The following is a 24874-nucleotide window of genomic DNA, read 5'->3' as shown; positions in this document are numbered from 1 at the left end:
GAATTATGAAGCCTTTCAACAGATCCAAGGAGACTTTCAGCCACAGCAGACATTTGGGAGCCAGCTGCTCGTCCACCAGAAAGACCCAGCATGCATTACTGGGAAGGGGAATCAGGGCCAGGAGTGGTTATCAAAATCCATTTAGTAAAACTGGACTCAAATCAGACTCATTTCTAGTTGCACAGTTGATTGTCATGGAGTCTTCTGAATGTTAAATTATTAAATTATTTCTGACTACATTTTCTGTCTTCCACATTATAAATGGGGTATTTAAAGTTTATTTCATTACAATTATTTTCAAAAAGCTCAAAGTATATTTTTGAAGGCAGTAAATATTACACTCCATCTCTTGCCTTTTGGATGAGCCTTCAGAGATCTGATTTCAATTTGTATGTCTTTGAAGCCAATCTGACCTGCTTATTCACAATTCAGCATTAAAAGCAAAATAGGACGCCTTCAGCTGTAAACAGAGCCTTTAGGAATCATAAAAACTGGTAAGTAATAAAATCAGAAAATATACCATCATCACCGGACTAACAATGCCATCAGTTTCAGGTCAATGGGTCTGTGGTTACACATGGAGGCCATTTGTGTTGCTCACAGTAAGGCAGCAGTCTTATCAGTTTGGCAAAGTTCTTATTAGGAACAGACTTGCAGCATGAAAATGAGAGTTCAGATATCATTTAGTTTGGAAATTCAGACTAAGAAATGTATTCTGAGATATGGCGGACCATTTGTCCAGGTAACAAGTCACAATGTCATTGCAATGGCCCCTTCCAATGCACCCAGTGTTTCACTTACTTTTATCTTACCTCATCTTTAGTTAGTAGTAAAACTTAAAACAGGTACTACCAAGGGTAACATGGCCCCTCAATTAAAACAGGAGTTCTACTTTACAAAGTATGCTAATAGAGTCCTACGGTGTTGGATCCAATTCTTGGAATGATAGTCCTGCATAATGCGGTTTGATCATGAAAGTTTTAAGAAGGTGTCCTGAAAGTAATGAAGAGCTTCTCTGAAAGGCCACAGAAGCTTTCTGGCTAGCTTTTAAATTGCTTGATATAAATAAACGTCTTTTCTCCTTGGAGCAGCGGACTTCGGATTCCTTGCTTTTCATTTCTATTTTCCAATCCCCTGTAGCCACCTGGAAAACAGCTCACAGGTGCACTGCCGTTCAGGAGAGTGGGGGGAATGGGAAATCAAATGTGAAGGAAGAGTAAGCTTTTAACTCTGCTGTCAGCAACGGGAAGAGGAAACAGAAGATATCGCTGCTCCCCTCTTTTTTCCACCTTCTTTAGCCTAGACATGGTGTGAAGTCCCCAAGGGAATGCCACAATATGTTAGCTTTTCTCAGTCTGGCAAGGCCTCCAGGAATACACTGAACTGTTTATTTCAGATAGGCCCTTTGCTGCATTCAACCCCCAGAAAACAAGCATGACAATTAGCCTCCTTTGCTGAAGACACTGGCAGAGGACAGGAAATTACAAATAGGAAGTGCACTAGAGGGGAAAAATAGGCCCCTTCCATAAACAAAACCAAAACAATGAAAAAAAACAACAAAAACCCAAACAAGGTGCTGATGAAGGATGGCATTTGGATAAATTAAAATCAAGTGGCATTCTTGAATACTTTAAATGAGTGCGTTGAGGTGGAAGTTCAGATTTGTTATGGGAAGGAATGTATATAACAGAAATAATCTTTATTTTTAAAACAACGTATTCAGCAACTACATGCTTGTGCATGTTTGTGTATCAAATATTTTGAAACCCCCAAGCACCTTCTGTGAAGACGTTAAGTGAAGAAATACTTGTTCTAAAATGAATTGCATATTGATGTAAAAAGAAATACCATCTTCTTGTTTATTTTGAAAGCTAAACTTTCAAAAATGTAATATGCAGCCACTGGCATCTTTGAACTCACTACTCCTTTTTCAAGCAGTCTCAAGAGTTGAATCCTGCATTCTTGCCATATGCCAAGGGTTAGGCCATTAATATGTAAAAGACGCTGGTATCCAGAGAATTGACTTTATAATTGGAGAACACCCAAATAAACCTAACACTTCTCAAACAATGCTGCACCACAGCATCCCTGTTCTCTGAGGCTATTAGGCCATGTCCAATTTTCTCGGTCTGTCGGAAGATACAGCTGCCTCCATGTGCCAGGAAGCTTTAATTATGGCAACTTTTCCTCCCACTGGAAAGCCTCTTCCTGTGGCCTGAAAGTTTGAATTATTCAAGCCCATGTTAATACACTGTACTGAATGCTCGGTTTGGCCCACTGAGGAGCACCTGGAACTATTCTCTCTTTACAGATTTGATTTCTTTCTTTCCCTCTCTCTCTCCTCCTTCCTTTTCCTCTCCTTCCTCATTCCCTTTGCTCCCATCATTAAAAGCAAGAACCAGGGAACACTTAGCACTGAGCGACTCATGGAACTTGTTACGGCTAATCTCTTACAGACCACTCATGTGAAGCCACAAGAAAAAGAATCTCTCAACTAAAAGTTTCACATGGATAAAGCTTCATTCCTTAACCGTCTTTTAGAAACAGTGATACAATTTATATAATCGGTTAGCCAGAATTCCAGGACCTTTAAATATACTTCTCCTCAAATTAGGCTGTTAATTTGGTTTTACTCCTAAAATAGAAGCAGCAGGAGAAATCTTGATCTTTCCTGTTGAAGCTACAAAGAGTTAATATATACGAATGCTGTTTTGATACGAAATTCTAGATTTCAGTCTTTGATTAATGTTTTTAGGTTTTGCTTATTAAAATACCAACCCTAATTTTCCTCTCTTCTAAATTTTCATCCAGATTTGAGTTGTCAGTGTGACTTCTTTGTAACCAAAGTCAGCATCAAGATTATATGTGGTATCCTTGGATTAAGGGCTGCTGTGATTTCCAGGCTTGGTTGATCATGCACCACCCGCAAGGCCTCCTGGAGGCTTAATTTTCTCATCTATGAAATAGGAGTAGCAATATAAACACCATTGAGAACCTGCAAAAATCAAATAGGATTATATTCAGGAAAGTTTTTTCAAAACTGTAAAGTAACATGTAAATTAAGATGTCTTTGCTATTATTTTTTCATGTAATGAGAGGAACACCATCTTTGGTTTATACTCCAATTCATTCTGTTGAGTATGTTTTACAAGCCTTTCTCCTATGTCTGTTTGCTCACAGAAAGAAGTCACTGAGTTTACAATGCAGGCAGTGGGATTCTCTCCCTTCTGTACACACTGAGTCTGTTTTTAGGGGAAAAGGAAAAGAAGGTAGTGAAGAAAAATACATTCCCTGAAAATTCCTAAAGAGCTGCACAAGTCCTCTAGTTAATGAAGCCAGAGAGTCTGTGAAAGTTGTTGCCTATACTGAGAAATGCTCTCAGAAACTGTTTCGGGATTTAAAACAAAAAAAAGATATTTCTTCAAAAAGAACCCCCAATTTTTTTCAGCAGCAGGTGGAATATTTAGGCAGAAAACACAGAAAGAACTTACTTAAAAAAAATACTGCATGTGTCACTGGGATTGGAAAAACTGACACAGGACTCAACCAATTCTACCGGTTGCGGATGATCTCTCTCTCTCTCTCTGTGCACGTCTAATCCCTGGGTGTTAATTATTGTCTGCCTTGTTACTGACCAGGAATCTGGTCTTAAACACTCAATGTCAAGAAAAACAAAACAAAAGAAAACTCTAAACCCACCCTTGAAAATGATAACAAAATGATTCTGTGCTGATACAACATTACCCAGAAAATGCTGGGCCTACCATGTAAGAGGAACTTAAAACTCATTAAAGAATTTTAAAATTTAAGACCAAATCTATATTGACTCCATTTTTCACATTAACAATGAATTCTTCATTGACAAATCCATTCACGATGTATACTCCTGGAGGCTTTATACTATGTTGAACCATTACTTTATAAAGGCAGTATTTTTTGGTGCTAATTGCAGAGTTGTTGCAAGTCATGTATTTCTAATGTTTTATTTTCTTTAAGTGTGTCCTTTTTTATGGTGAGAAACCAGTTGTGAAACCATTCATTACCAAAGGACTGTGCTACGCATTGAAAAGCCAGTCTGAGCCAAGATATCTAGTCTCAGTCACAATTTAGAACCAGAAAATTCTGTGATCACTTTCTACTGCTTATCTCAACAAAAACCCAAGGGGCACTGAATTTTCCAGCTCCTAAAAGTCTGGGCTTATGATTACTGGAGCAAGAGAGAAAAAAAAAAAAAAAAAGAGCTGAAAGGTCCTTTAATAACAGTGTTACAAAACTTTATAACATTTTCGATAGTAAATGGTGGAAAGCAAAATTCCATACTAAGAGTTTACAACCAGAATAAACGTAGAAGTAAAGTAAAGTAGAAGTAAAAAGTAAATATTCAAGGTGTTTTCCTGTGATACACACATATATGCATATGCGCAGACACACGTTAACAGTAGATCTGAGGGAAAAATTACTAAATTTTATCAAATTAAATTAGGGGGTAAGAGAGAGAGAAAATATCCATCAGACTAAAATTCAAATTGGTCTGCAGCTCAAGTTAATCTATACATGCTATTACATGACTCATTCTCTAAAGTGCTAGGATATTCTATTTGTGCACCGTTTTCATACATATGCCAGTTTAACAACATAAGAGAGATTGGCTAGTAAATATCTGAATGGTTATTAGCCAAGTATATCAAACTATATTGATTAATTTGTATAATAAAATAAAAAGAGAAGAAAATGGGCATGTTAAGTTCTGCTGGGAAGAAGCTTGTTTCTTTTTCCAATTAAATGTCTAAAATAAATTGTTAATTTCCATCCTTCCTTTTTATAGACTAGCCTGGAATTTCAAACAGTGACAACAAAACTCTTCCTCAGGCATACAATTTTGCTTTTCACATTTTCTTTAATTTGGAAATTTAATTTAATTGGGAAATTTTTAAAGATTTTAAAGATTTTATTTATTTATTTGACAGAGAGATAGAGCCAGAGAGCACAAGAGGAGGGAATGGCAGAGGGAGAGGGAGAAGCAGGCTCCCCGCTGAGCAGGGAGCCCGATGGGGAGCTCGATCCCAGGACCCTGAGATCATGACCCGAGCCGAAGGCAGATGCTCAATCAACTGAGCCACCCAGGCACCCCGTGATTCACTTTCAATGAGAAAAAATAACTTTAGAAAGAAACTTAAAAAGTTATAACAAATGATAAAAAGTCTGTCTTAATATTTATTATAAATAACATGTTGAGAAGAAAAACTACTTACATTTTTGTGTGCTACCCTTACTTCTGTGGAGCTGTTTAAATCTTAGTAACTTAGTAACATTCCAATTTTAATGCATTAAGAAGAAGATAAAAATGAAATAACAACTAGACTGAAACAGTCGTGTCTGTTTAGAAGATGTTAAAGATGACTGGAGTCATTCTTAGAGATTTCTAATATAAATTACTATATTAGCCTTCTTTTTACTCTCATTTAAATAATGTATTTAGCCTTTATTCATGTGCATTTTAGAGAATTTAGAGAATACAATTACAATGAAGAAATAAAAACTGCTTTAAGCCCAATTATCCAGAGATAAGCACTATTAATATTATGCATTAATAAAGATATAATTTTAACTATATTGAGCACTTACTCTGTATCAGTCTCATATATATATATAATGTATTTTAAATAAAATATATAATTTAGAACAGATTATATAAAATCATTATCTCCACTTTGCAAATGAGGAAATTAAGGCACAGAGATGTTTAATAACTTGCTCAGGGTCAAAGGTCAGATGTTTAATAAGTAGAGAGGCTGGGATTTGAAATTGGGCCCTCCCTCTGAACTATGCCAAAGACTGTGATCATAGCCACAACTGCCCCATAGGGCTTTTCTCTGTGTGTATAAAGAGGGAATGGAATTAATACATACTGTTTTATAACCTGTTTTTTGTCCATGTAACATACTATGAACCTCTTCTCACATCATTAGGTAATCACCTACGAGAGCCCTTGGAAAAGCAGCATACTGACAAGTAAGAAATCCTGTAGTATAGCTGTTGCTAGCCCAAACAAAGAATGCTATTTTCTGACATGTATTCAAATCAAGCAAACATCACCCTCTTTAGGCAAACAGAGATTACCATAGCAAAACTGACCGATGATCTGATCAGTCCAATGTCCTATTTCTGAAAATGTCCACTGCTGACTATTTTAGTAGGAGACATAAAATCCCCCATAAAGTACCTAATTGTGTGATACGCTGCAGTAAGATGAAAATTTCCCCTTCGTCCAGTTTCTCATCTTCTCCCGCCTAAAAGCTTTAGAGGGAATAGTCCTTGAAATTTTATCCTACTGAAACTAGTCATGTGTGAAGATGTTATTTTAACACACACATATATGCTCACATATGCACTATAAATACGAAGAAATGAGTTATTCCTGGCTAGCTTAAAAAATTCAGAAATTATTGTACCTATTTCTATAAATATATAATATACCAAGTGCACAGACATAGTTAATCCATTACAATTATAAGAAAATATCTGCCAGGTAATGTATAGCACCAGTGGAAGCAACAGGTAAACAGCATTCAATAAAATAATCCTTTCCTCCATTAACGATGTACCATTAAAAAAAAAAAAAGAGGAAGGGGGAGTGCAGAGGGAGAGGGAGAGAGAGAATCTTAAGCGGGTTCCACCGTGCCGCCGAGCCAACGGGGCTCCATCTCACAACCCTGAGATCATGACCTGAGCTGGAATCAAGAGCTGGCACTAAACCGACTGAACCACCCAGGTGCCCCTAAAAACACGCTCCTTAAGGGAGGTAACCAAAGGGCAATTATCGAGTGGCAAAATTCACTGGGTGTGTTTCTCCACAGTGCAAATCAGAAAATCAATGCAATCATATATTTTATTCTTTTTTTTATATACTGAAGGTCCCATCAACCACCCATACTATATTATATTTAGAATTTAATGTGGTTCTAAAAATATCACTGAGTATATTGGCATGGTAGCCAGGCAGACAGGGACATTTAAGGGCTTAACCCCCCCCCCAAAAAAAAACCCAAAAAACTTCTTTGAAATCTTGTCTTTCTCTAATGAAAAAGAACATAAGAGACTGGTATCACCTATAAGACCCAAGAGCTTTATAAGTTCGAATGAATAATTACCTTTGGCTGGACAGATTGCTAAAGATTTCATGGTGAGGAAGGCAGCTATACTATTTCTAGCCCCATGCTTCTCCAGAATCTTTCACTTGTCTCTTGTTGCCATCCCCCAAAACAACAAGGACATTAGATGTAGTCTGTGCCCAAGGATTTGAATATAAGTAATTTTGTCCAGTAGTGATGGGAACCATTGCCTAACCCTGGGGCTTCTCCCTGACCTAGTCAGCTACTAATTAATCATCCTTACTTACCCTAATAGCACAGATCCATAGTTCCCTAAGAACACAGACCGCATTTTATGAACTTTATATTCCAGATGCCCAGCATGGTTCCTGGGACAGAGAAGATGTTCAATACATCTTTATTGGAACAGTGTCTGACACACAAGTCCTTGTTAAATGCTAGTTGGTGGAACATTTGGATGGATGAATGAATATGGTTAAACATTGACTTTCTCTAATGTTATCTTACATGTTTCAGTCTGGAATATGAACATTTTAAAATTTATTTCATGGGAAGTGTCATAATACAACATTGTAGTTTTTACACTAAAAATATACTCTGTGTATAAAGACAATTCAGTCACCATTTAAAGAAATAACACACGTTGGATACCCATCAGTACTATTTATAAATTCTTCCTTGAACAGGAAAAAAATGCTGTAACTGCTTCCAAATCAGCAAAGTAGACAGCCAGTAAGTCCAAGAAACATGAAAATATTATATGTCTGTAAGAACAACTAACCCTGGGTATTTATTTTAAAAATTGAAGATATAAAATAGAAAGACACCCAATCAATTATCTTCTTCTTACTATTTTTTGAACTATTTTTTTTAAGATTTTATTTTTAAGTACACCCAACATGGGCCTTGAACTTACAACACTGAAATCAAGTGTCACATGCTCTAAGGACTGAGCCAGCCAAGCACCCCTTCCTCTTACTATTTTTAAGTGGCCCCAAGTAAGTAAGCACTGATGGAATTAATTCACCACAATTTTCCCCTGCTTGTGGCATCTTGTTTCCCCCTTAGGTAAGTGGAAGAGAAACTACTCCAGGAGGTTGGTTTCCTTATAAATCTGCAGATGATGAAACCCTGAGTTAATCATAATCTTGTTTCAGTTTGTCAGCTGAGGACATTAATACTTGTCATTCTCAGGAAGCCCCTGGAGAGCAATACCTCCTAACACTTGCCCTGCAAACATGTTCTACAAGTACAAATTATATACTTTGTATCATTACCTAAGAGATGGACAGAACTGAAGTCAGAAAGAGCAAACAAGGTCTACTTTCAATTTTCCAAACTTTCTTCTATGAGCTTTGAAATCAAAGTCAGCATTTTACACTGAAGTACCTCTCTTGACCACAGTTGTTAATGAAGCACAAAATGTCCAATGGGCAATACAGTAGCTAGTGCTGTATGTCAAATAAAAAAACAAAAGGGATAAATTTCTTTTATAACAATGATATACAAGCTCTGGGGAGCCTAAAAGACTACATCAACCTATACAAATTCTCTGTCCTCAGGAGTCAATGAAATGTAGCACAATTACAGACGCATTTTTCTCTTAAGTTTCATACCTGTGTACTATTTGAAAATGATCAAAATATAGAGATTAAATTATATACAAGCGTGTTTTTTTTACTTCAACTGTAATTACATTTTTAGAATCTAATTAATATGTTAATGCAATCTTTTTAAAAGACACACAAAGCACTGTAGGATCTGCTTTTCCCAAAAGTGTGCCCTGTGCCGAATTCAATGGCTATTGTCCTCAGTAGTGTAGGCTGAAGAAGTGCAGCGGTTCAATCCATTGTTCTTTTTTGGAGTCTCACAATAACCAGTAGTCGATTAGATCTGAAGGGAGAATTCAGAGTGCTTTAAAGGGAGCACAATTAAAAAAAAATTAACTAGAGGAAGCCCTATTCTGAATTTTCTTCTATAAATTATGCCCCTTCTGATCAGCATCAGACTAAAATTGGACTCCTGACAGAGGAGATCACACAGAAGGAGGTAATGCCAAAAGGGATTTTATTTTCTTCAAGGTTGTTCAATTCCACCGTCTCCTGTTCCTCACCAGCCTTGTCCTAGGAGAATTCACACTACTATGAATAATTTTTTTCAGAGTGATTTGAATACCAGATGGTATATCAAAGTCGATGCTAAATTTTTCTTTTGAAACATAGGCTCATTGGGAATGCATTTTTTATTTCTAAAGTTACAACTTCACAATTACTAGGTGCCATTTGTATTGGTACTGTCACATCCGCCTAAGAAAGTTAAAAAAAAAAAAAGGAGATGGTATTTTTTATAAGTTATGTGACTCATTTTTTTTTCTTTTAAAGAGAAACCATTGACCTCCATGGCGGAAACTGTCCAGAATATGTTGTAAATAATCTATTATTTAAAAAATTCTTCCCACTGTTCCTCCCGATTGCCCTATCAAGTCATAGAAAGTGAAAAACTGAGTGTTGAGAACCTAACAGGGCTGAGTTGTGGGGAGTCAGCCCTACTCAGCCCTCTCTGTAGGTGCAATTCTTTCTGTCCTCTGTTGAACTGGCTCTTCTCAGACCACTGTTCAAGGCAAGGTTGACTGATACCTTTTTCCTCTGGAGATGAAAGGAGTCTCAATATAGCTGGGTTCAGTCCCACCTGCCCTGCCACTAAGCACTTCAGTGTAACTATGGCTTGGGAAATGCATGCTTTCAGAGATTTCTTTGGAGCAGGCAGCAGGCTGATTAAAACAGGTACAGGACTGTGTATATTTCACAGGAGGGAGCTATCCAACCTCGTAAGAGAGTTTTTGTTTTGTATTTGTACCGCTACTGAGGCAGCACATCTCAGGACTTAAAGGGTAATTGCACTAAGCATTTATGTAGCTGCAAGTCATTAGTGGATATAATGGAAAGAACAGGAAAAAAGTCAAGTCAGTCATTCATCTGACAGATATTTATGAGACCTGGTGTTGGGCCCATTTCCCCATTTGATGAGGGCACTGGATTTATAGATAAAGGCAGTGCCATGGGTAAGGTAGATACTGATTTCTGCAAGGCATTTAGTGAGCCCTTTGTAAGGTCCTTGTAGACAGAATGAACAAAGGTGGGCTGCCTAATAGGGAGATTGATAGGAATGTCTGATAAATGTATGGCATCACCAGGAAGGAGATCTGTACTGTCAGCCCTGGGGGTTCAGAGTTCAGTTCTTTCTTATTCACCATTGTTATCCATGCTTCTACTGAAGACACAAAAAGCCTCTTGATCAGCTTAGTGTAAAACTCTTAGGCTCTGCCTTTGAAACTCTGGGTTTAACACAAGTCTGGGATTTAAATTCTGCAAGCTTCTGTTTTCTCACATGCAAAAAGAGCGAAACAGTCCTGACAATATTTCTCAGAATTTCTTTGAGAATGAAAGTAGATGCATGTTAGCATGAAGTAGGTCCTTAATACCCCAAAGTGTGTTCTATAGAACAAACCTGCACAGGACACAGAAAGACTAGCTAATGTAGTTTATAGCAAGATCAAGATTTAAAATGATCCTGGCATATGGGAATAAGGGATACACAACCTTTAAAAGGGATAAAGAGGTTGTTTAGTTGTTTGTAACTTTCACGAGGGCCAGTCCACTTTTATCTGGCTTATCAGTATATTCCAAGCATCTATTACAGAGTTTGGTAGATTTCAAAAAAAAATGTTCACTGAGTGACTGAATGAACAGGCCTATATTAAGGTGCAAAGTCATTTTATAATGTGTTGGGAGTTACACACATGAGAAGACATACTTCTCTCTCAAGTTGATCATGGTTTGGTGGGGGGAGAGACAAGTACAAGAATAATCACAATGTGGTAAATGCTAAGTACACCAAAGAGGCACTTAATTGAGTTCTGGGAAGAATAAGACATGGGGCAGGTGGAATGGGATCTCTGAGCTGTGTAAAACGTGGTTGAATGACAAGAGAGTAGAGAGGGAAGGAAGGGGGTTTCAGGCAGAAGAAGCTGCATATGGTCCAGAGGTGAAAAAGAGCTTCAAGTACTTAGGAAGCAGAAGTGAATTCTCTGGGATTATAATTGGGACTAAAATTCCACTTTAAGGTGGAAAAATGATTTTAGGTTACACTGGAGAAGTAACAAGTCATGAAGAGCCTCAAACACTAAACTAAGGAGTTTGAAAAGTACTCACTAGACAAAGAAGAGTCCTTGAAGTCTTCTACTCCGGATGCTGATTGATTTTTGTTTCAGAAAGCTTACTCTTGCCACCATGAAGACATGGATTGGACATAAAGACCAATCAGGAGATTGATGTGGAAAAACAGGCAAGAAACGAGGCGGTCCTAAGTGAAAGCAGTTCATGGGGCAACTGAATCATAAAAGTTAGGAGCAAGATCTAAATTGGTGACATACTTTTGTGAATCCTCAGACTATGACACATGCAGATGCAGCATATAGAACTCCTCTGTAAGTATGTGTACAACATGAAGAGATGATGGATGCTACCTTGGAAAACAACTCCAACCTTTAAAAGGTGAACTCATGAAGGAGCCTGAGGTGATGCAGTCAGAAGCAGGAGGAAATGGAGGAGGAAGTTTTAGGAACTCAAAAGAGGGAAGAGCCTCTAGAAATCAACAGGGCTAGATGTTGCAGACAGAATTAAATACATTCAGGATTTGGTACCCAGGAGATCATCAGCAACCCCACAGAGGCACATTTCAGCAGAATTTAGGCCAAAGGAGAAACCAGACTGTGGCACTTTCTGGAGTGAATTCAAAGTGAGGAAGCAAGAACAACGAGGGCAAACACCTCTTCTATGAAGCTTGACACAAACTCATGGAGAGATTTTAAACTATGGAAAGAGTTGGATGGGAATCTCCATCCAGAAAGGGGACCAGGCTGTCATTGGATCTCAATCCTATGTCATGGAGAAGGAACTGAAGGAGAGGCAGCTGCAGGAAATGTCGAATTTGGAAGTGGGACAAATCTTACCCGTGTCCAGGAGACAGCGTTAGGAGAAAGAGAGCTGACTCATGCAAATGGACCTTAGCTCAATACAGAAAAAAACCAAAACAACTGCAAAATTAGAATTAGTGAACAACACAATGCTTATACTTGACCAGATTACAAACTTCTTGTCTTTGAAGTATTCAAGCAGAGCTTTGCTACGTTTGACAGGGATGCACAGTAAGCACTCTAGCTGTTGATAAGAAGTTGGACTAGACAATTTTAGATATGTCTCTTTGAACTCCTAAAATTAATCTTACTAAATTTGAAGGTATAAAACTTTTCCACCACATCTAATCTATTTAAAGACACACATTTCTGATATAGAAAGAGCTTTCTTCATGACTCTGAAATAGTTTTAAGATAATGCAATATTAAGTCACTGATGATGTTCCAATCATACTGGCTGAAATACGTGAAAAAGCATTTGGAAATTCTTGCAAAGATCAAATGTCTAATTCTTCTATTTATCTTTCTTTTTTTCTTAATTTTGAACTAATAACTGAAGGTGAGCATGTCTGTGTATTCAAGGATTATAGTTTTCTTACTGGATGGAGAAGCTTAATCTCACAGATAATTATTTACATACTAATGGCAGACACAGATAATTATCTCACAAATAACCACTTACATACTAATTAATAAGGCACTAGGAACTCTTTCTAAACCCAAGTGCCTGGAAACAGAACTAAATTACATCCAAACACAAGATTTTATTCTGAAAGAGTGTGTACTCACACTCATCTCTCATTTCTTCTTTGTTTTCTCTCACACACACGTACACATACTTCATGAAATAAGGAAAATGTATTAATACATGAATGGAAAATGGATATGAATCATAACTACCTTCTCTAATGCCCCTTTATCAAATATGATAATGTTCTTATTAATCAAAAAATTTTTATGCATAAGGTAGTAAGTTCCTAAGTGAGTAGCCATCTATCACAAGCAGTGTCAGGCACAGAATAAATCCTTAAAAACTTAAGTTCCTTTCTCCAATAAGAGATTAAGTGCTTGGTGTAGGACAAGGGGAATCTGGCCAAATGTGGAGAATAATTGTACTGACTATTGTAATATTTAACTCTGCTACATTTGCAGACATATCAGGTAAGTAAAATTTCTCCTAAGTAGAAACACTTAATTCAAGTCTAGCTACCGCTGCTTCAAACATCAAACTCATAGAATAAGGTCATTTTTAGCCAGTGACCATAAATATCCTAACACCTGAGATAACCACGTTGAGAATAACAGTGTAAGAGCATGAAAAATACACAGAAGGGAAGGAGACTACTCAGAACTCATGTATGAGCAATTATTTCCTTAATATTCTTGAGGACAGTGCTCCTTAGTGCTCTATAAACTAGGTCTACTGTGACGGAAGCTAAAATGATTGCTTAGGGACCACCAGACCATATCCAAGTGGCTCCTTCACAGCTTGTACAATCTTCGGGCCTGTGCCAAGTGGCAAATAAGATAGTCATAAGTAGAAGGGAGTTCAATTATTTGAACAGTCCCATGTGTATGTCCCACGGGTTTCTATTAGATTTGAAAGTTGCTTCTATTGTGAATCTAACGCTCCAGGTAGCTAACCATGCAGAATGTTCTAAAATAGGCATAATAGTAGGCCAAACAGTCACATATTTCTCAACGTAATGGCTGCCGCTCTGCTCAGTAGAGAAAAAAACCCAAAACAAAACAAAATTTAGATTTCTTATATATTTTTTGAGAGCAAAACTAAAAGTAGTTCATCTCAGCATCTGTAAACTACTCTGCTACATTAACGTTTTTACTCAGCAGAAGCCTGTTATGTTCCACTCAATTGTTAGTAACTATGGGTACATGTCAAATATACTTCATTCTACTAAGCAGCAATACTTAGAGAATGATACCTCTGTGCATCAGACATCCTAAAACAGATTCATTGAGGATTATCTGAAGTTTTTATATTTCCTTTTGCTCTGATGAAAAAATAACCCTAGGAGATAACTAATTACATAAAGTTATTATTAAAGTTATTTTAAAAATAAAATAATTAATATGTCCATGTGTTCATATGTACACACCTTTATATATTACTTTTAAGTTAAAAATTGAAATGTGTTCATACATCTCTGTAACCAGCACAGAGATAAGGGTATAATCCATAGGAAAAATAGAGAACTAAATACATGTCAAATGAACAACAGGGAACTTCTAAAATTCATATATGTATTTGTAAGGTAATTTTTTTCACAGAAACATTATCATCCCAATGATAATCCCCTTGCATGGTGCTATAAAAATATCCAGAGAGAAGACACAAATGTATATAATTACTTCTGTTGAAGTAAAGGACAGAGTGAACAGCAAGGATTTGTAAGCTTTGGAATCCATAAGGGTTACCCGATGGAAAGAACCAAAATAAAAGACACTCCAGAAAACAAACCAATGTAAATAAAAGCTCCTTGTGACAAGTAAATGCAGGCTGAAGGGTGCAACTGCATACTTCTTTTAAACATCATGGAATCAAAATGTTAGAGTCAAGGGGATCATACAGATCATCCTTAGGTCAGTGGGGGCAACTTCAAACACCTCAGGAGCTGGTCAAGTAACAGGGGCAGGAGGGCAAAAGCTGAAATGCAGTGGGGGTGTGGCCGAGTGGGAGTGCATGCTTCTCTGAAACAAGTGAACACAAGAGAAATAAAAATAAAAACACTGCTCTGGGGCAGAATTAGCAAGTAGACCACCTGATTTCCAATTCTGATCAAGTCCAACCACATCATTTTACAGGTAGATGGGCTCAGACTGGAGAGGCTCCTGACTTCCCCAAGCCCACACAATCAGTTAGTGGTGGAGCTAGACACCGACTAAATTACTTCAGTAGTTTGGCAAGAACCTGAGGAAACATTCTGTACCAGGCGCCACGACATGCTAGACACACATGAAGAATACAATGATCAGCACAGGGCAAAAATGGTTTCCATCCTCTGCGGACTCTGGTTTAGAGGGTGACACAGGCAATTAAACAAGCACTTACAAAACTGACACTAGGGGCACCTGGGTGGCTCAGTCGTTAAGCGTCTGCCTTCGGCTCAGGTCATGCCTCGCATCGGGCTCACTGCTCAGTGGGAAGCCTGCTTCTTCCTCTCCCACTCCCCCTGCTTGTGTTCCCTCTCTTGCTGTGTCTCTCTCTGTCAGATAAATAAATAAAATCTTAAAAAAAAAAAAAACTGAGACTAGTGCTGCAATGAGGAAGTTCAAGGTACTGTGGGGACACGCTGCAGGGGCACTCAACGCAAGAGTCTCTTCATGCATCTGTGTGTTAGCAACACGACTAAGAGGAGAAGGAACCAGACAAAAGCTGCAGAGGAAGTAATGGAAGTAGGGTTCATGGGGAAAGTGTCTTTCAAGACTTTTATTGGTTCTCTCAGTGCTGAGTTAGCACATTCTTTTCCAGACGTTATAGTAATACTCCATAAATTTACCCATTTTTAATGAAGGCCTTTCTCTTGTAGCTTTAAAATTGTATGATGCTATAGGAATCTACAGAATACTTTCTATAAACAAAGCACCATGTTAGATGCTAGGAATAGAGAACAAGTCAGGCTAGTGCCTTCCTTCAAGGACTGGCAGTCTAACTGGGAGACAAGGCATCTACCCCAGTATCTGTACTGGAAAATAGCATGTTAATCTCATGAAGCAGTGACAGTGTAATTGAAACTGCCAGAATGAGTAATAAAGATAATGAATACAAAAGGATCTGACACATTATTTTGGGAACGGTAACTGGAACACATTTTTAGGAACTCTGACATTAATTTTTCCCTTATTTAACTTTCCTTCAAAAGGAGTTAATACAACTTTTTTAAAAAGGCTTTCCTCTTGGGGCACCTGAGTGGCTTAGTCAGTTAAGTGTCCAACTGTTGGTTTTGGCTTAGTTCATGATCTCAGGGTTGTGAGATTGAGCCCTGCATCAGGCTCTGGGCTGAGCTTGGAGTCTACTTGAGACTCTCTCCCTCTCCCTCTGCTCCTCCCCACTCCTCTCTCTCTCTCTCAAATACATGAATTAAATCTTAAAAAAAAAAAGGCTTTCCCCTTATGTGATAGTGGAACCCCCACCTCTCCCAGCTGTCACTACCATATATAAAGTATTAGTATATTTGTAGCAACTGAAAGTAGTTGAGAAATCTTTGATTGCCATAAATTATTAGTGTATTTTCAGCATTTGAAGGTAATTGAGAAAACTCTGATTAATTAATGAGTTATTTTAATGCTCAGAATTCAAACAAATTAAACAAAGATTGATGGAGGCAATTTCCTTACTCCTAAGGAAGATATAATTTATTCTTGTAAGACAAAAAACTCTTTAAAAAAACCACAGAAAATGTATGAATGATTGTCATGGTTTCTGTTTTAGCTATGCGTATCTAGTGCTGTTCATACTTTTGGGTTATATTTCATTTTGTCTGAAATATTTCAACAGCAGTACAGAAGAGTCATTGGAATTCGTTTTGGTCAATTTTTCACAGATACACCAATTCTATAACATCATCACTGCCACTTAACACTAATGGGCACAGATTATGTGTCAGACACTATTCAAATTGGTTAACCTCTATCTCATTTAGTCCTCACAACTCTACAAGGTAGATACTATTGTCATTACCACTTGACGGAAGAGAATTCAAACACCATGCTATGACTTCCCTGAACTCACACAGCTAATAAGTAAAAGAGTCAGGATTCACCCTAGATGTGTGACCGAAGAGGACACAGTCTTATCCTCTACAAGATAGTGGTATCCAACAACCTTTGTGGGAGGATAAGGATGAATGTTCTGGTAATAAGGTCTTTTGTGGACATTCAAGATATTTGGTACTGGCTAAAATCTATCAAGAATGATGAGAAACATATACCTACTGAAATTTCTAAATGGGGAAAAGAAGGAAACACATGTTTTGTGCTTTTACCTGCTTTTTCCCAAGTTCAGTGCTAGTGATCACTCAGAAGGAACTGATCACTAAAAAAATGCACTTCCTAAATATTTTTCCCTCTCCCATGGCCTGACACCAGAAAAATGGTCCTTACCTGTTGGTAAAGAGCCAACCATGCGGCAAAACGTAAAATAGTGCAAGGCTAAAAAACTAAGGGTTAAAATATAAAATGACTTAATATATAGAAATAACCAGTACCTTTAGGCAGAAGTTTCTGAGATATGCCACCAAAAGCGCAACGGACAAAAGAAAAAATAGATACATTGGACTTAATCAAAATTAAAAACTATATTGAGTTTCAAAGAACATCATCAAGAAAGTAAAAAGATAACTCACAGAAAAAAATATGCAAATCATATATCTGAAAAGGAACTCACATCAAGAATATATGAAGACCATCTTAAAGTATAATAAAAGTATATAGTAAAGTACAATAAAAAAAAACCCAGTTTAAAAATGGTCTAAGGATTTGAAGAGACATTTCTCCAAAAAGACATATAAGTGGCCAACAACCATATGAAAAGATGCCCAATATCATTAGTAATTAAAAAAATGCAACTCAAAACCATGAGATACTACTTTATCCCCAGTAGGATGGCTAAAACCAAAAAGACAAGTGTTAGCAAGGATGTAAAGAAATTGGTACCCTCATACGTTACTGGTGGGATTATAAAATGGTGCAGCTATTTTGGAAAACAACTTAGCAATTCCCCAAAATATTAAACACAGAGTTACTATATGACCTAACAATTCCATTCCTAAGTATGTACCCAAGAGAAATTAAAATATATGTCCATACACAAAACTGTACATGAATATTCACAGTGACAATAGTCATAATAGCCAGGAAGTGGAAACTACCCTAATACCAATAAACTGATGAATGGATAAATAAAGTGGTATATTTATACAATGGAATATTATTCAGCAATAAAAATGAATGAAATGTGGATGCGTGGTACAACACGGATGAACTCTAAAACATCACACTGAGTGAAAGAAGCTAGTCATAAAAGACCACGTATTACATGCTTCCATTTGTATGAAATGTCCAGAATAGACAAATCCATAGAGACAGAAAATAGATTAGCAGTTGCCTAGGCCTAGTAGGTTAGGGAAAGGGGGATGGGGATTGACTTTAATGGGTACAGAACCCCGTGAATATACTAAAAACCACTTAACTGTACACTTCAAATGGATGGATTTTATGATGGAGGAATGATATCTCAGTAAAGCTGTTTTTAAAAAATAATGAGCAGGTTTCTTCAAAAGTTGATTCTGCAAAAAAAAAACCTATATTTCTCTGTTAGTAAATTCATTTTTAGCATGATGTGCATAAATATAAACCATCTTGACATCTTTGTTTTTCCATGAGAAGTTAACTGACTTCTAAAGTTAGATCATGCACAGGACACGCTAGCATCCCTTGGGAAGTTAAAGTGCTGTCCTGGGTAAAAAATGTCCTTGTCTTCTCAGTCACAGAGCCTCTGTCAAAAATTTGTAGTCCTAGCTCACCTGAGTCAATGCTGAACAAGGCATACATAATTTGAGAAGCTCCACTGCCAGTAGCAGATAAGGTCTACATTCAGCCTCGGTGTCCTAGATACTAGAGTACATTTAAGGCATTTATATCCCAAATAAGCCATAATTTTCTCTCTGTTGTCTCAGCACCAGGGCTCCTCACCCCACACTCTTTCCCAAATATGGTAAATCTTTGGTTTCCTAAGAAACCTTTAATTTGGCCTTTACTAAAATTTACTTCAGGATACCTGAAGATATTTCTCTACTTGGAGCTGGATCCTTGACCTGAACTCAGTTTCGGGGACACTGACACTCTCGTTAGTTCTTATCATCCCTCCCCTGAACCTGGACATATGGCTGAGCTCTTACCTACTTCACAAATTTCTCTTACAGAAAAGGATTGGTCTCCCAGGACCATGACACAGCCCTGCTATGCACCGCTATCCGCTCATCATCACCACTGAAATATGCCTGCCAAGTTTAGAAGAATGGAAGGGCAATCAAGGGCTTAAAAGAGGTTTTTTTAAGGAAAAAACAGCCTTTTGGATAATTGACTGTTGACTTCCAATGTTAAAACCACAGCATGTATTCATCAGATCTTTGTTGGCTTTGAACATCATTGATGACTCACTACATTTGCTCTCCAAGATGCAAATCATACTGTCTGCTGTTCTTCTCTCCAAGATTTGCAAATATTTGAAGTTACTTAGGAAGGTGTTGAATTATTCTTGCCAAATGGCAACCTACAAACCTTAGGTATGAAGGAGGTATGCATTAATTTTATGTGTGGTGACCCTGGATATTCCTAAATACATTTGTTAGGACCAACCAGTCATGACAGAGACAGAAAAATCACTTATTTCAATCAATATGACCTTCAAAAAGCAGAATCAAGGTAACAATAATCTAGAGTTGCTGAAAGTCACAGGAAATTATTTCATGATCACGGGAACATAGCAGCACATGTGAAATACTAACGGAAGATCATGCTTAAGTTTACTAATGATAGAATTTACCTAGTTTTATTTCCTTTCCGTAGCTATATCCATGCATATAAACAAAATTAAACTATCAATCATCTGCTACTTAATAAAACCAATGGCAATACTTCAGATATATAGATATGAGGTTAAAAGAAGTGAAGGCATCCAGAAAGCTACGTAGAACAATGAAAATTCCTTATAAAAATTTCAGGGAGCAGAGATTTGGGGTATATTTACCTTGAAAGAAAAACAAGTATTCCATTTTCTGGGTAAGCTTCTACTATCAACACCTGCCAGGATTACTGAACATAAGTTATTTTCTACTCTTCTCTCTCATCTTTCTCATTCTTATAGGATCCCCAGGGGGCATCTTTGATCCTACAATCCTTTATCTCCCAGTGTTATCATTTATGTCTTCATTATTCACAGTTTCAATATATTATGTCAATCCCTTCTCAACTAGGAGTGAAAATGCTGCAGAGAGAATATGGATTAACAACTTTTAATGTTACTATTTAGGTTTGCCTGTATTTAAAACGCTCTTAGCTTACTTTATATAACTTAAACTTGTATAGCTTATTCCTGATTAATTCTCAAGACCAATTTAGTTCCTGGAAACTGTGTGCTCTAAATCACTCAAAAAAGTTTAATTTGTTAAAACCAAGATTGACTCAATATGGCTTTTCTAAAAATGTCACTTTCTTAAATCTGTCAAAAAAAACTCACGAGTGGACCTTCTGCTTTGGGGAGTTACCAGGGGTCCCACAGCTTTCAGCTCTAGCTTTTGTAACATTTTTAATACAGATGAGTTATGAAGCCTTTACTAAAAGTATTTCAGGATACCCAAAGATAGTATTAGTGATTCCAGCATAAATAAGATGATTAATACTTATTAGTCCCAAATACTTATCCTCCCTGCTCAAAACAAACAAAACCAATCACATTCTATCTTCACTGATTTTCTATTGATTTAAAGAAGAATTCTTAACCTGGGTTTCTTGTGGGATTTGGGAGATATAAAAACCTTCAGAAGTATATGCAAAAATTCGCATTTTGTGATTGCAAAGGGATCATAGCTTTGACCTGATTTTAAAAAGTTTTTTTTCCTTTTCTTTCTTTCTTTCTTTTTCTTTTTCTTTCTTTCTTTCTCTCTCTCTCTCTCTCTCTCTCTCTCTCTTTCTTTCAAAACCTCAATATATTAAGAACCACTGGCTTAAAAGAACACAAGAAGACATTCTGTAGGGAGAAAAAAGTATTCAATGAAAATAATTTTTCTTGCAGGGGGCTTTCTCACCTTTGTCTTTATCAGGGCACATTATATCTTCCCTGAGAAAAAATTCTAAGGAATTTGGAACAGCATAGCTGCTGCAAATGTGGATGTACTTAGCTTTAGTTTTACTGTACCACTGACTGCCGAAGATTATTTATCAAATACAAGCAATATTATATGCAATTATTTCTAAAATACCTACTAAAGTCATCTAGCAGCTTTTCATTGTGTCTGTACCCATCTCTTAAGAACTAGGATATGGTTCTCCATATCGAGGCTTCAGGAAGACATAGAAAAATAATTAATATTATTGTAAAAAACAGATGTCATTGAGGGAGAGTTCATAACATCACAGGAATGACTGCTGAAGTTGCAGTGTGATTCTATGTGAACCCCAGAGAAGAAATAAATCATTCAGAACTTAGTCACTGCTTCCGTATGCATAGTCATTTCCCTGTAACTGATACAAATGTCTCTGGGAGAAATACAGTATGTCAGGAGTATTTCTGACTGACCTACACTCAACTAGCAATTACTCAAAGGTCAGTGAGAGGAAAGAACTACCATCAACTCCTGCTATTTGTAAGGAATTAGTTAGAAAGAGGGAAAAAAAATAATGACTTCTAACCAAACGGGATCATATACTAAGACTTCTTGATGTTTTCTTAAATGTCTACTTTAATGTAAACACAATTTTCTTAAGCATGCTAGGCATAGACAAACTTATGGCTATAGAAAAAATCCTTCCATTTTGTTGAAGGAGTTATTGCAGAAATAAAGCACAAAAACTGGGGTTTCTCACAAAGCTCTGTGTTGTATATATTAAGTGCTACAATTCTAGAATTTTTGCATTTATTTTTCATGTAAATTTTTAATGCCAATACACTATACATTTATGTAAAATAAAAGCTCCCTCTAGTGGCTAGAGAATGACTATTTTAGCTCAATTTTAGATTTGAAGAGCTTGCCCCACACCAGCCTTATGGTTTATTTATTGACAACTCTCAAACTTTGTGGTCTCAGAACGTTTTCTTTATGTATATTATTATATATCACTATTTACTATATTAGGAATCAAAACTGAGATTTCAGAAAATATTAATTCACTTAAAAATAATAAACCCATTAAATGTTAAGGTAAATAACATTTTTACAAAAGATAATTACACATTCAAAAAAACTGTATGAAGAGATATGCTGTTTTACATTTTTACAAATATATATGTAATATATAAAAATTTTTATGAATATATATATTGTGATATTGTAATATATATAAAAATTGTAAAAATATTTATATTTTTATATACATTTAATATATATAATATTTATGTATTATATATATTACTCCTTCCCATTCCAACTACATTATCCATAAGGCCTCACATAGCATTCTCAGATAATTGTGGGTATCTACCTTTAATACTACACCAAAACTTGACAAGTAATAGTTTCTTAAAGGTTAGTTGCATTGTGGAATCTGAAACCTTATCAATGAACTTTTGTACTCTCCTACAAGAAAACGCTCTATGTTTCACTCTGAATGTCCTGGGTCCTTTTACCAAGGATACCAAGCATAAGTTTTAACATTACATGCTGGTGTTTTGGAAAATATTGCACTGAATTCTGTAGATCTTCCAAATGTTGACATAGTTCATTGTCAAAAACTCCCCACCCATTTCATCAGAAAAGTCTTTACCAATTGAGAAGCTGTCACACTAATAGCAGCATATACAAGTTTTCCAGTACTTTTATTTGAAAGTTTGAATTTTTTTCATTGGCTGTGAGTATTGTCAATTGTTTTCTTTGAAGTGGCAGGCTAATCTAATCTTGTTGGTTTTTGAGAAAATGGCTATGAAATACCCAAATATGAGTAACAGTAGTTTGTCTGCCATGCTTTCAAGTAAACTTGATGTTCTGTGGAAAATGTGGCTGGTTTAGCAAATCCACATGAGATTTTCCTCAAGACAACCTTTGTACTTTGATAAAGCAGCAGAAGGGCTTTATGCATACTTCCCATTTCACCATACAAGCGATTAAAGAGACCATACTCAAGCATTGAGATTTAATATAACTAATAATTTTGACTGCTTCATCAAGGACATTCCTAAGTAAAGCTGCCTCCCCCTCTTCCTCTCTTAATGTGCATATGTGGCAGTGTAGAATAGTTGGGTGGTGCTGCCCTGATGTGTGCTGAAGCTTCAGAAGTATTACTCACCACTGACTGTTGCACCATCAATACGAATGTCAATACAGTGAAAAGGACAAGCAACACCTTCATAATATGTAAAGTTTTGACCTCAGAGACTCCCTGACAGTGACTTGAGGATCCCAGGTGTCCACTGACCACAGCTTGGGAACCACGGTTTATATGATACAGGGGACTATAATGTTGGAATGGAGGGATCAGCTGGTTGGATAATGAATTCACAGAAATAAACATTTAAGCTTAGGGAAGTCAAAGTGATTCAGTCAGGGCCACATAGTTCCTATGCAATTCCTGCTGCATTTTGTCTCTAAGAAGGGACTTTAAATTCTGAGATTCTCAGTCTAAATACATTTCTTAAACAATTAGGACTCTTAAAAAATATTCAACACACCCCCTCCATTTTCTTTAAGGGTGAAATTTTTATTTTAGCATTTTTTTTTCTTTTGGTTCATTCAGGGACTATTTAAGGCAAAAATTCTGTCCTGAAAATATGGATTTTCCAGAGGCAGAGTTTTATCATGAAATTACAAACAGTGTATAGTTTTGACCTAGAATAAATCTCAGGGCTAAGTCTGTATTACAACATTATTGAAACATATTGGTGTTTTAGTGCCTGACATGATGTTTATAATAATTTTTCAACAGAGTGTTCTGTTTCTATATTCTAGCTGTGAACTGTTATCCATCAATATGATTAGAGACTAAAAAACATTCTCAACATTTCACAGGTTAGGGAAAAAAAGGAGATACATATAGAGTACTCTATTAGACACAGGTGTAGTTGCTATATAAACAGCTATATTTGAGAGATGCTATTTGAATACCCAAGTTAAACTAGTGGTAGACTATTGAGTCCTTTATAATCCAGGAATCCAATGAGTTTAATACACTGAAGTGAGAAATGTAGGAAATCCTACCTATTCCTGATTTGACTAAGAATCTCAATCACCAAGAGAAGCTCTAAGTGCTAAATACCTATCCCCTACTTAAGGAACACATATGAGAACATAAGATTGCTTCTTTGGGTCTATTTCCATTTCAACATATCCTTATTCCTCTTGAAATTCTGTTCTGACCAGCACAGTATCGGTGGTAGCAGCATCTGGTGGAGGCTCATGGGGGAAATTCACATAACTGCATTAACAAGAGCCGCATGAGCATCTTATTATATTCTTGTCAAGCAAGGCCTCCCACATCATTAGTAGAGAAAATGTGGATTGGACCTCCTTTACTGTAGATACAGAAGGCCCACAGCCTTTTGTTGTCAAACTGCAGTTTCCAGACTCTGTGGGCACTAAGAGGAAACTTAGCGCCCCAAACTTTGACTCCTAACCTCTTATTATACTACAGTCCATGAGATTACCCAGGGTAGGTATGCTAGGACATCCTTTGGGTCATTACTCATTATACCAGTGGAATAATATAAAAAAAATTTCTCTCTCCCTTGTGAGAACAACACAGGATGCCACATTCAAAATAATGTCTATCACACGTACCCTTACATTTTTTTTCACATAGTAATCTATTGAAAATTACATAGTGATTACTATGAACTATCATAAAACTTCTTATAAGTGTCTAAGAATTTTATAGTATTAAAATGTAATATAGAAACTAGGATAAAAATTGGATTCATTGATGTTGGTCTAAAATAAGTTTTTGGAGAACAGTGATAAAAATAATTTTGATATTGAAGTCTATAAAGTAATGCATAACATATGCCATTTCTACTTTGACTTATCTCAATGTAAAGGTAAGGGGTGGAAATAATTTGCAC

The 24874-nt window shown here is 36.6% G+C and overlaps 1 protein-coding gene across 6 annotated transcripts in view; it reads right to left on the bottom strand.

Moving 5' to 3' along the window:
* HS3ST5 (heparan sulfate-glucosamine 3-sulfotransferase 5) overlaps positions 1–24874 on the bottom strand; it is a 266124-nt gene that overhangs the window by 208635 nt on the left and 32615 nt on the right. The window contains exon 1 of one of the 6 annotated variants that reach the window (XM_027603926.1): positions 2779–2863. The exons of the other annotated variants lie outside the window; for them this stretch is intronic. The gene's annotated coding sequence lies outside the window, so the exon portion shown is untranslated. Of the gene's footprint in view, positions 1–2778; positions 2864–24874 lie in introns of those variants that run through there. 6 annotated transcript variants of the gene reach the window in all.

Source organism: Zalophus californianus, chromosome 7 (genome assembly GCF_009762305.2).
Source record: "Zalophus californianus isolate mZalCal1 chromosome 7, mZalCal1.pri.v2, whole genome shotgun sequence".
NCBI lineage: Eukaryota > Metazoa > Chordata > Mammalia > Carnivora > Otariidae > Zalophus > Zalophus californianus.
The sequence above is the reverse complement of the archived record's forward strand: the minus strand, read 5'-3'. Positions and strand labels throughout refer to the sequence as shown.